This window comes from Protopterus annectens, chromosome 17.part0 (genome assembly GCF_019279795.1).
Source record: "Protopterus annectens isolate FY-2018-M chromosome 17.part0, PAN1.0, whole genome shotgun sequence".
Classification (NCBI taxonomy): domain Eukaryota; kingdom Metazoa; phylum Chordata; order Ceratodontiformes; family Protopteridae; genus Protopterus; species Protopterus annectens.
This window is the reverse complement of record NC_056751.1, coordinates 159705476-159718389: the sequence shown is the minus strand read 5'-3', so window position 1 is coordinate 159718389 and position 12914 is coordinate 159705476. Positions and strand designations below refer to the sequence as shown.

At 36.1% G+C, this 12914-nt stretch overlaps 1 long non-coding RNA gene across 1 annotated transcript in view; it reads left to right on the top strand.

Annotated features, from left to right (window-relative positions):
- Positions 1-12914, top strand: part of LOC122791382 — a 679387-nt gene that overhangs the window by 581919 nt on the left and 84554 nt on the right. The gene's annotated exons all lie outside the window — the stretch shown is intronic.

Here is a 12914-nt window from a genome sequence, read left to right as displayed (position 1 = left end):
TTTTACACCAATGAGTGGCTAACCCTGACAAGGTACTTGGTCTGTAGTCCATGTTATCCAATATAAAGGATAGTGTGGACCCCAGTCAATGCCTAAAGCACTTGTTCTCCCAATAGGCACCACCTAGAGTCTGTGCTGCTGCTCATGACACTATTCAGTTTGTGGGTGTGCTTTGTTGGCATAACCCTCAAACTCAACTGGAAAGGCTGGGTTTGAACCCAGTATCTTCCATCCCTGAGGAAGAAACACCTAGTGTGTGTTTCTGATGTGGGAAGAATTCAGTAGAGGTGCAAGGATAACATGCAACTCCACACAGACAATGACAGGAGGTCAGGATTGAACCCTGACCTCCACTAAAGCATTCCTTTACATGACCATGAGGGAAGAAAGACTAAATCTGTTGTCCATAATCTATATAGAAACAGAGATGATATGTAACACAACAAGAACTAATCAGAGAGCTATACATTTGTTTGCACAGCACAACATCTGATGAAGGGACTTTTAAATAAGAAAACTAAAAAATAAAATACAGAGATGATCAGAGGCACAGAGTACTTATTTGGTACCAGACTTATGTAGGGATTGTTATTGTGGATTCATGTCAATCAGTTATGTAGGGATTTTTATTGTGGATTCATGTCAATCAATCAACAACATCAACATCAAATATCAGTTTGGTTATTTGCTGAGATGGCATTCGGGGAACCTGTTGTTGATCGATTATCAGGTTCCTGTTATTGCAATGCTTTCCTTTGGAAACGTGAAACAGCAACTTGAGAACTATGTCTAGAAAAACATAATTTTTCTCAAATCCAGCATAAATCGTATTTCTTTTCATCAATTTCAGAGCTTTAATGACAATGAAAATTATTCGAGGAACTAATATCATTGTATTTATCTATGCATGTATACATGCATGTACTTAAATTGAGGCAGAGCACTGATTAAGGTGAGCATTTTCAGACTTGCCCTGGTGGAAACACAAGGCATGCACTGTAAAGAAAAGGTAAACTGAAGTACAACAAACATAACAACAAATTTGTTCAGTGTAAGAAATATATCAGCAAATCAAATATAGTGAAACAGGTGAACTAAGTACAGTGGGTAAAGCTTGGTCTGAACAGGCAAGTGTCAAGCATATTACAGCACCTGCTATATCAAACTCAGAGCATTAGATATGTTAAAAGAATTGTATCTTCCTATAGACGCTCTATTTAAAATATTTCAAAAGGATAACTACTACTCAATGAGTATCTATTAAAGAAAATAGATCTAAAAGGACTGTATATGTATAGAAAGGTTGCATGGTGAGTAGTCTGAGATCGTTAAGTGATACCATTGTATTGAAATCATGAGCAGTTTACTTTTCTTCTGCCTTTTCCTGAAGCTGTTTTTTTTTTAATTTAGGACAGAACTGAAGGGAAAACTGACACATTTTCATAAATGGTAATACAGATTCCCAAATTTCTTGTCCCATTGCTGAAATGTTGTGATATGGGCAATGGAGATAACTATGGGAGGTTAACTAAAGAAACAGTGCTAGGAGAAAGAGACTGTAGCTGATATATAGATGTTCTGATGGTGTTCTGGTGCAGCAGAATAAGGGTGACCAACTGGAACATGTCACGCAGGCCTTTCACTGTCTTGTTTCTGTCTTTTAGCATTACTAAAGATGGTGACTAGATAGACTTACTGTATCTGCTACACTTCTGAATATCTGAAAATAAGCTATGAAGTTGCAGGCATTCTTTCGGATGTGCTGTGGGTCAGACTGTAGCACTTTTTTCAGTAATTATATCAATTCCAAGATCTACTTGTCTCACAAGAAGAGTGAAATATTAAAAGATCTATGTTTTTCAAAGATGGGGCAACTGAGAATAATAAAGTAAAGGGTATAGGGAGGTTGTAGCTTTGCTTTTGTTTTTTTATGTGTTGTTACTGTACACATCTTATTTATTTGAAAGTACATGCATTGACATCCCATGTATACTTGAATAAGCTGTTTTGTGCAGTCAGAGATATGCACGTCTCTCTTTAGTGGTGTGGGTTTTGTGGTATCACAGCGGAACCTATTCATCCACCTCATCTGAAAACATTAACTGTATCTGTGTAACTAGAACTAATACAAATTCTGATGAGGAAGACTACTGCTGGAAGACAAGGGGCCATGCCCAGTAGTGCATCACCAGTTATTTATTTAAAATTGTAACCATCATTAAAGTTGAGCCCAGCCTAATATAGTGCCACTTTATTCCAGTTAGCTGCACCCACTCATCCATGCAGCCACCATTGCTTTGAAGTTACAGCCAGCATGGCACCTCCCCTGGTTCCTTTCTGTTGATCTATAATATTCATCTACCATTTGTCCAGTTTCTCTGTAATAAAACTGCTTTTCCATCAGCTTCTTTTTTCGTTTCCATATGTAAAATTTTACTTTATCATGTAAAAAAGTATCCTCTGTAACAATGTGACAGATAATGTCAGCAAAAAATACTCAAATGTTTTTAAAAAGGATTCTAATACTTGCATTTGCTTTCATGACCCAGACTGAAAATTAATTTATTTGTTAACACTCTGCATTTTCTTATCAAATAATCTTTGTCGCTCTTTTCTTCTCTGTGTTCATCATAACTGATAATATGAATTTATTATGCACTACTTTTCATTTACTCAAAATTTCTTATACAGCCACAGATTATCTACTTTTATTCTCTGATGTCATTTCTAAATATGTCATTGTTAAACATGCAATTGTTGATGCTGTCTATCTAATGTAACAATGTATTGCATGAGCAATATGTACATGTTTATTTATCACATGTAAGTGTTTATCGTTGTCTTATGTCTCGAGTCATTTATGAAAAGGGTCTTTGGACCAGTGTACTTATCTGATTACTAAATTGAAATAAATAAAATGTCCTCATTCTTACACATTGTCTGCAAATTAATAGATCATGTCTGGATAATTCTTACTATAGTCTTAAAATTGCCCAAATCAGTTACATTGTGGTAGAATGCCTGTTTCCCCATTATTTTAACTCTTTTCTGTATTATAATGTATCTGAAGTAAAAGTCCTTAAAGATAAAATGTCAAAAATAATGCCCAGTTCTGTCCTAAAACATTTCCTTGTGTTGCATTAAAAAGTGATAACTTTCTTTAACTACATTACATTACCTGTAGTGCATTCTCATTTAGATGAATGTTTATATTGCTTAACTCCATTGACAGCAAAGTCAAATGCCACATCCCAGCTTGTTTCCCACAGCTGATCAGTTAATTCATTTTCTTCTAGTTTCTTCCATATATTCTCTACTATTTCAATATAAGCACTGGTAAAAGTAAGAACAGGTTCCTTCCCTGATATACCTGCCCCAGAATCTTCCAGTAAGTCAATGCAAAGTGCTTTGAATGCAATTTCTGACATTCCAGAAATCTTGAACTCTAGTACTTTGGATCTCACTGACAATTTCCATGCTTCTGCCAACTAGCTTTTGCCACCAGAATATATCAAATACATTTAGATTTAGATAGAGTTTAATAAAAGAAGTTCCTGTCAGTGTTGATATGTATACATTTCTCCCCTCAGTCTCCAGTGTCTTTATATATGATTTGCTTTTGAGAGAGTATAAATGGCATCCCAATGAAGAATCTAAAAATGCTCAATATTCTAACCGCAAATCTCAAAACGATAAATACTTCTGCTAAAAAGTTAACCATGCTGCCAACACATTCCTAATCAAGATTTTTTTTCTTGTCAGTAAGGTCTGCCCTTTCCAGCTATGTCCAATCATTTGTCAGTATTTCCTGCCAGCATTCTGTATGGTTTCTCCTTTGAAATTAAAGCAATGGCTTACTGGATAGCACTGCTATAACATATATTTTCCCTACTACTTCTAAATACCTAAATGTAAATACAATATTTTTAATCTACCCTTTGTAGTGGTTTACTTTTTAACAGTTTCCCTTACCAGCTTCACATCCTTATTTTCTACACAACACACAGTAGCATTTTTCTTATTAGCTTCCAGCATACCTCTCAGCCTGCAGACATTAAAAATAGGAAAAAACGCCCTTGAAAAAAAAATAGAAACATCCAGCTAAAAATCTGGACATCTAATTAACATAAAATTGAATATCAAATAGCACATACATCTTTCCACTTCCAGTAGGAATGCAGGACACAACTCAGATACTACTCAGTGATAAAACTAATGGAAAAATATAAGCACATTATCAAAGAGACGGTGTAAATATGTAGACTTTAATAAAGAGTATTGCAAAGTTCTACCACACAATGTTGTTTATTTTTGTTACAGAAAGACGGGGATGTAAAATGTGTGCCTTCTTTCTGTACACGATGAATGCCACTAGTATGTTGGATACATAGTGTGTTTTTTCTGTATTCTAGACAGCTGCAAAAATACATGTGATGACAAGGATTCAGAAAGTTGTGAAAAATGCAAATCATGCCTGAAAACAGGAATCTACATCCAGAATTACAGACATCCTGTGCAGGCCGGGTAATTTAGACCTGAAAATAGATTGGAATATTCCTCCAAAATAATGACAGTTGAGAGGTCTGGCTTCCAGATTAATTTCCACATTTCCAAAAAAAAATATATATATTTATATATATATATATATATATATATATATATATATATATATATATATATATATATCTGTCTGTCTATCTGTCTATAGAGAGAGAAAAGAGAAAACAGTGTGTAACTAGCCAAGAAAAATTTACTTAGCCGTAACTGATCATCATTTGAAAATATATTGGCCTTTAATACCATTTACATAATCTGTGTTATTCATAACAACTATGAAGACATCATGTCTACTTTAGATGGTGCCAAAGATATTATGGCTTAGCTAGTAAACTGCCTTTTAATGATGTGTGTGTACAAAAGGTCCTTTTACCTCAACTTTCCTTATCTTGATCCATAATTCACAATAAAATGACTTATCTTGGTATTTCCCAATAAGGAATCTCTCATAGCTGTTCTTTTCATATAACATGTTTCAGAATTCTCTTTTAATCTCTCTGTCACTGCCAAATGCAAGAAGGGTATCACTGTATTAACAGTATTAATCTTTCTCCATTTTCTATACTTTCATATACATTCATTTTTTTCACCATATAAAAAGATGGTGACAAATAATGATGTCAGGAGGGAGAGGTGAGACCTGGAATGGTGGATGTAGGTTGTTCATACTCTTAGCAGTCCTCTCTCTGTCAGCAAACTGGTGCAGTGCAGTAACCCAGTATGCACACCTGCTTCACGTGCACTCTTCTGCAGTCCCTTGGTGCTCTACTGGCATCTATGTACCTTTTGGTGAACTTTGTACCCTCAAGTTCTTGCACTTCTTCATTGGAATTTGAACTAAGTCTCTCCTCCTGGTATGGACAAGTGGGCCTAGGCTGTTCATTTCCATCCAACCACAGCGAGCTCCTCTAATGCACGGGCAGCTAACCAATTTCCTGGTGCATAATCAAAGATTAATCTCGCTGAGCCATGGAGTTGACTTATTTTATAAATGCTTTTTACCCTGTTTTTCCTAAATACTATTTAAAAGTTCTGGCATCACACCCTATTTTACCAATTAGATTTAACACTTTTTGGATCAAATACAGTTTCTTCAGAAGATCAGGGAATTGTATCCCCTCTACATTTTATTCAGGGTCATAAGCCACTCCCTATAAGTTGATAACTCCTATTCTACATCCAAATGGCTAACACTATAATTCTGATTTTCTGTAAGTAATACTCTTTCTTCAGATGTATCACTTTATTATTAATCTCTCATTTGACAACCACGTGGCCAAAGTGGTTAAAAAAACATTTTATATAGCCCACCTAATCATGAAGGGAGTCACATCTAGATCAGAGGAGGTCATCGTGCCTCTTTACTCATCCCTTATCAGGCCCATAATTGAGTACAATGCCCCTTTTGGGATGTACCTTACCAGACACCTGCAGCAACTGGAAAGACCCCAAAAGTACCTCAACAAGAGGATCAAAGGGCTCAAACAGATGCCATATGCTGCTCGGTTAAAGAAACTCCAGCTCTACTCAGTGGCATACCGCCTGCTCAGAGGCGATCTGTGCCTGACGTATAAAGCCATGTCCAACCCGGAATTAATGGACATGCTGCACCTCAGAAAATCCAAATCCCATCGAGCCACGTGCTCGAGAGACTTGAACCTCAGCACTGAAATAAATAGGACATGCTGGAGGGACAGATTCATAACCCAGAGGCTCCCTTCACTCTGGAATAAAATCCCAGTCCAGGTTAGGCAGAGTCCCTCATTGACTCTCTTCAAGAGGAATCTTGATGAGTGGATGGGAGATCGTAGGTTTACCCCGGGTATCACTTCTGTGTCACTGTTAGACAGAGGCACAGTATACTAACCTCGAAAAAGGGCATAGCAAAATTAATTTAAAATGGGTGGCGAAAGCCAAACGCACTCTGGCTAGGCTTATAAATGCCCTAGGGCAGATAGCCTAGTATGAACCTATGAACCTATGAGTACTATCGCTGTTTAACACAAATCACTGGATTTGTCCACAAAACCTCCATCTTTCTATATTTGATCCATATTTGTAGTTGTCACCTCCAAAATTAACCTAGAAGTCAATACGATCATCACAACAACCTCCAAACTTTGTACATAATGCATTAATTCTATATGCTTGTTACCAGAAAACTAGCCATTCACATGTAGACTTCCATCTCTAAATAGTACCCTGAGCCATTCTGCTCCTTGTTCTTTTCAATATTTCTTCTCTTTCTTCTTCTTTACAACTCTGCAATTTTCTTGTTCTAAAATTGCATATGTATTCTTCAATTATAGACCTCCTTTTTTCAACTCCAGTATCTCTTTTCTCTCCTTTGCTATCTCTATTGAAGTAATTATACTTGCACCTTCCTCTGTATCCACGTGTTCTTCTTTGTTTTCTTCTTCTAACCTAGAAGAAGCAGAACAGGAGTAATGGTCTGCTGGTCAGCTGACAGAAAATGCTGGAACACAGAGGTGCTGTGACACATTTTGCTGGACCAATATAGATGTGGTAGCAGGGGTAATGCCAAGCTAAGAAAAAATGATTTACAGATATGATGTATTTTTCTCTCGTACTTCATATTGGTAATACAGCAGCTCTGCAAAATACTTGTAATCTTCTGATATTTTCTCTATAAATTAGAGAAAGGTGTTTAAAGGAAGAGAAATGCATGAACATTCAAATGAAATGTAAAAATGAAATGTGTTTCAGGAAGGTAGCAAATGATAAAATTCAACTGAGGTTAGCTTCAAAAGGAGTAACTCTCCAGAACTTTGAAAGGCAGCATATATTCATTTGCAAACAATTAAGAGATGTATATAAGAACTTGATTACTATTGGTTTATTGTTTTTTTTTAAATGTGGGAAATGGATGATATAATTAAGCCTTTGTTGTTAATAAACTTTTACATTACATATGGAAAACTGGTTTAGTTGCTTTACCTGTGTGAAAGTCATTTAATTTAATCTCACCTGCTTATATAGAAAGGAAATAATATAATTGAATTATTCCTTAGTTTTCTAAAAAGAATGAAGGACTGAAATATGTAAATATTTAGGACTGAAAGCGGCAAACTCTCTTAGCTCTTACTCTCTGAGTGGAAGACATTGCTGACATCTGTAAAAGGTTTGCTATTCTGCCTTGTTCATTAGATTTTCTAACATTGAGTAATTAGGTCTAGTATGTTTTTGGTAAGAGACAGCTAGGACATTTAGTTTGCTGTAGATCAAATTCTTCTTTACATACTCTGTCTGATACTTGACTGTTATTCTAATATTCCTTAGGCACTTCCTCATCCCACTGCATATTTACAAATTGTATCTGAACTGTTTGCTGTGAAGTTTAAGTAAAATTTATTTACTCACTTCATGTTCTTGGGGTTGGTGTTTATTTATTTATGGATTGTTCTTATCTAAAAAATGGTCGTTGAACATTGTAGGCTCATAAAGCTGAGGTATATGTTTTCTAAAGTTCTTAGGTAGCCTGACTCTACTATCAGTGAAACATTAATATTTATATTTATATTTGGGTAAATCAAGAGTGGTCCTTAGCTGGTGTGTCTGGAACTCTAGTCCTCTTTAGAGTGGTAGCAGCTTATAATAAAAATGGTATCCTGGGGTTTGCGTGTGTGTGTGTGTGTGTGTGTGTGTGTGTGTGTGTGTGTGTGTGTGTGTGTGTGTGTGTGTGTGTGAGTGTGTGTTTGTGTGTGTAAATAACTGTCTGAAAAGCAGTTAAAATAGATGAGGGACACTAGAAGGCACTGTGGTTCACTGAGAGAGTAGTGAGAAAGGGGCCTGGGGTAATATTTCAAAAACTCAGCTCTATAAGTAGCCTGTGTGCAGTCTGCCCAAAATGTGGATATTGGAAACCCTGCTCAGAATGTGGATATTGGAAACCCTGACCCAGGACAGCAGTGTATATAGAAAAAACCAAACAGAGAAAGTACAACGCCAAATCTGGAAAAACAAATAAAAAAACACACACAACGCAGCAGTAAAGTTATTTAGCACCAAACAAACATCTGGTACCTCGGCCTTTCACCTTCAAGGATACACACTAAAGTGTTCATACATCTTAAATACCAGGTAAACCCCTTGATCGATTCACGCATTAAATACCACCAATTATGTTTTAAAGTGCACAAAGACATACCCCAAATAAGTTCACTTTGCTTGCAAAAATAACACAATATCAAAATGCAACTATCATTATTGCATATTGAAATACATCAAAATATATTACATCCTACTATCATCATATATTAATATATTAATACCACATATAAACATAAATGTTTTAACCACATGTATTAAACATATTTAAATATATATTTTTAACCAAACAAGTGAACTTAGCTGACCTAAAAAAAATGTTCTCAACATCCTAAGCTAACTTCCAAATTAAGTCCCCTAGGGGATAATGTACCATAATTCAAAACCATTTTACTTTCTTCTTCTTCTTTTGGCTTTTTCCCGGTTAGGGGTCGCCACAGCGGATCACCTTGTCCGCACATTGAATGGCAGTGGAGTTTTACGGTGTCGAGTTGCCAGCCCAGCGCCCAACCTTCCACAGAAGGCACACTCACACGCACACCTAGGGCCAATTTAGAGCATCCAATCCACCTGCAGCATGTCTTTGGGATGTGGGAGGAAACTGGAGCACTCGGAGGAAACCCACGCGACCAGAGGGAGGACATGCAGACTCCGCACAGAAGGCACCCCAGCCGAGGATCGAACCGGAGAACCTCTTGCTGTGAGGCAGCAATGCTAACCACTGCACCACCGTGGCCGCCCAAAACCATTTTACTTTCTAATGAAATAAATTTTTGGTTAAGATCACCTCCTCTAATGGATGTCAGACTAGCAAGGATACTGAAGAAAAAGGAACTATCATCCCCACCATGTGTGCTACAAAAATGTTCACCTACTGGACTTCTAAACTTCTGTTTCGAATATCTCCCAAATGTTCTAATATTCTCACCTTAACAGCTCTCTTTGTTTGACCAATGTACCATTTAACAGTCTGACAACCACAGCCCAGTATGTATACAACCCACAAGACTTGCATGTGAATTTATTCTTACATTTGAACTTATATCCATTAATAAATGTACCCAAAATGTTTCTAATCCTTCTACATACTTTGCAATTCCCACAGGCATAAGAACCTTCCTTCCCCTTATCCACAGAATACAATGGAATGTTTAATAATTCCTTTAAATTCAGATATCTACCGTAAGAAAATCTAACCATACCAAGGAACAAATTACCCACTTCATCATGCAGACACTATGTGGCACATTTCCGAAATTAAATTCCTCATAACTGTGCAAAAGGGAGAATATTTGGATACAAAGTACAAATCTTTCCCAACAAATCCTGGCTTAAGGTTTATAAAACCTTGCCCTTCTTTCCTCAGATCTATCTTACCATCTTCATTTGTGAGGTTAGATCTCATTGCCCTATCTAATAAATTTTCATTATAGTCCCTTTTCAATAGTCTGTTCTTACTTTCCAACAAGAATTCCTCAATGTGTTTCTCCTTTGATGTAATACGTACAACTCACTTAAATTCACCTAAAGCCAATGAATTGATCAAATGGGAGGGGTGCATACTATCAGCGAATAAAAAATTATTCACTCCAATGAGCTTTCTGAAAGGCCTATGCCAAATGTTGAATAAGTTATCAACATAAAATTCCACATCCAAAAATTGAATAGTTGAACTGCCCATGGTCATAGAAAATTTCAAGCCGTGCCAATTTTCATTAAACTCCTGTAAAAACCTATTAAATTCAGATGGCCATCCCTTACAAATAAAAAAACAAATCATCTATTTATCTCTGATACAGCACTGCATTATCACTATAAAACTTTGTGTTATACACAAATAGCTTTTCAAAAAAACCTATGTAAATAATTGCATAAGTGGTTGCATAAGACACACCCATGGCTGCGCCTTTATTCTGGAGATACACGTGATTCTCATATTTGAAATAGTTAGGAGTTAAACAAAATTCAAGGAGCCTTATGAAAAATGCTTTTCTTGGACCCTCTCCTAACATGTCATTGATACTTTTTATCCCATACCTATTTTGTATATTGGTATACAAGGAGCTAACATCTACCGAAACCCAACACAATTCATCCCTACACTTAATAGTACGCACGGCTTCACATAATGGTTGAGTATTTTTAATATGTGCAGGTATCCTAATCAAGTAACCTTTGAATACCAAATCTAAAAAGATGCCAACATTATACAAAAAAGAGTTGACCCTAGAAACGAAAAGTCTACCTGGAGGATTAACCAAATTTTTGTGTGACTTTGGAATGGCATAAAAAACTGCATCATAGGGTTTAAGTATTTTTAACTTTTTTACATCATCACCTGATAAAAAGAACAGTATTTCACCCCTTTCGAACAAGTCACTTAGTTCACTATTGAACTGAATCACTGGGTTATTAGCTAACGGAGTATAATCTTCCCCAACTGACAATAAGTCCTGAACCATCTGATGATACTGTGCCCTGGACATAATGCTGCAGTGTATAGACTCTTTAAGCTCTTGGGACCAGATGACACGTTTTTTAATTGATTATTGAATTGTACATATGCATATTTTTTCTTTGACTTTAACCTGCTGTTTACTGGTAGGCTGACTCAAAATACTGTTCCACTGGAGCCAGCCAAGTCTTTTCTTCAAAGCTGGTTTGCAGTGATGGGATTCAAACACTATCTATACCAGCTGTTTTAACAATACTGCTTCTCAAGCCTTCAGACTAACATGAATTTGTCATCAGGTGTCATTTATTAATATGATGAAGGGCTTATATTAGTTAAATACCTTAAGTAGTTGCATTATAAAACGTATGCTGATCCAATAAAATTATCATATTGTTCCTGAGTTCCATTTTATTCTTCTGACTGGGTAATTTTAGATATAGTTTGGTCTCCCACAGTCTTCTATTCTTCAGTTTAATCTACTAAACTGTTCATGTCTTACTAGTCTGTGTTTGTCAGTGGTCCTTTCTTCATGTTCTGCCTTCTTATAAACATTTACGCAAGACCCATAAGTGTAACCCTTCACTACATAAAATATTTGTAACAGTAATCATACAGCCACAGACATAAATGCTGAAACTCTACACATCAGAACATTGTTCATTAGTCATTTAATATCTAAATGCCCCATTAAGCCATATCTAAAACAGTGCCATCATAGAAAATGATACCCTTAGCTTCCCCAGAGGAATAAGATAAAATATCCTTTTCCTCCCATCCCCAAAAGCTAACTTAATCTTCTAGATGCTTTTCCAAAAATTCTATCAGTGGTATTAGCAAACATAATACCTGCACTTTGCTTAATCCAGAATAATAAATAATTTATTTTTATATCTGAAAGGCAGTCATCATTTTGTTTGTGCCCTTGGTAACAGGCAGTTTCAAACATCACCAATTTGCAGTGTTTTAACAACTAGCTCTTCAGTCAGGAACAGCCTCAGTCCATCGGTTAATCTGAAATTAATCAGTAAAAGCTGCGAGAAAGACCCAGTTAAGCTAGTCTTCTCTATCTAATACCTTAAACCTCATGTAGAAGCTCATGGTGTACATGCAAATGACCATTTAAGGACATATCAGTGTTTCAGCCTCATGACTTCTGAATGTCCATGACTTTTTTTTACCTTTTAAGTCTTTAAGGTTACATTCAGGCCAAAAAAGATCAGCCCCACTAACTGTGGACATGCATGTTTTGGCCTTTTTTATGACCTTGTCTGTGTAGCATATGTGGATTGTATACTTACGATGTACAGACAAGGTCAAAAAGGTTGCCTAGCCACCACCATTACTAATTTAAAATCAGTTTGCATAGTTTGACATTTTATCTGTTTGGGCAACTAGGTCAGTAGCTTTCAAATATCACTGTAACTTTTAATTAAAAGGACAATACTTACTGAATTACTTTTTTACTCTTCCAAAAATGAATCTAGTAGTCACAAACCTCTTTTTTCACATCTCTTTCTGCTTATTTCAACTAAAAAGAGGAAAGCAAAATTGAAATAACTGAAGCTATATATGTACAACTGGTCTAAAAAGCAGACCCTGGGAACTAGTTCCCTAAATTAAAATCACAGTATGCTAAATTCAGCTTAAGACACAGTGACAAAAAAACAGATTTTGTTTTTGGGCTAGTATGGGAGTGTTTGAATAACTTCTGCCTTGATTATAAACTTTTCTAGGAAGTTATACTTTGTCATGGGTTATTCCTTAATGGTGTCACTGCAGGGGGAGTGCAGAGTCAATGCTGCATTTAGATAAATCTCCATTAGTTTGATCTGAA